Raw genomic sequence first — 877 nt, 5'->3', positions numbered from 1 at the left:
TACTAAGTTATCTAAATTTTATTTCCAGAAGTGAAATTGAACACATGCATCTGAAATATTCTAACAATTAATAGTAGCTATGAGATTGCATTTATTAATACTTTTTATTTGTTGTCACCATGCAGTTAGATTTAAGTTAAGAGACAGTGCCTCTGGCTATACAACTTCTTAATTCTGCTTCTTAGGGAGTAAAAAATACTTCCTTTTCACTCTGCATATTTTGCTTTTTATAAGCCCACCTAGTAGAAGCATCACTTATATACCTGCTTAATCGCCTATGTGATTGAAATATATCCTTAAAAATATTTAAATAGCAAATTAAAAAATAAATAGGACTGTTAGGATAAAATATGCTGCTGTAATTCTAGATAATGAAGTTTTAATAGACGAGTATTATAAATGATTTTTGAATAATTGGTGAAATCAGTATTATGTCCCAGTCCCATACCTGGTAGTTAAGTCTCTTGAAGATATTTCCACAAGAGGCAATAAAGCACAATAGCTAAGCATTGTGGTCTGAAGAAAGAAACCACTGTTTTTATGTTGTTGGGGAATGCATGGGTCTGAGCTTCTTCCCCTATGAAACAGGGTAACAGTGCCTCTGCCTCCATTGTTGTGTGGATTGAATGAGGGAATGTCTAGAGCTCAGCACAGTGGCTGTCAACATACTAAACCCAATAAGTGGTGGCTATTATAATACTAATGGTTTATGATATTTTAATGTACAGAAAAATCTTAGTAATATAATTACAGTCTTCTGGGGCAGTGTCCCCAACTTCTGGGATCTAATGCCTGATGATCTGAGGTAGAGCTGATGTAATAATAGAAAGAGTGCACAATAAGTGAGGGCTTCCCTGGCGGCTCAGCGGTAGAGTCT

This window comes from Cervus elaphus, chromosome 17, assembly GCF_910594005.1.
Source record: "Cervus elaphus chromosome 17, mCerEla1.1, whole genome shotgun sequence".
NCBI lineage: Eukaryota > Metazoa > Chordata > Mammalia > Artiodactyla > Cervidae > Cervus > Cervus elaphus.
Note: the sequence above shows the minus strand (reverse complement) of the source record.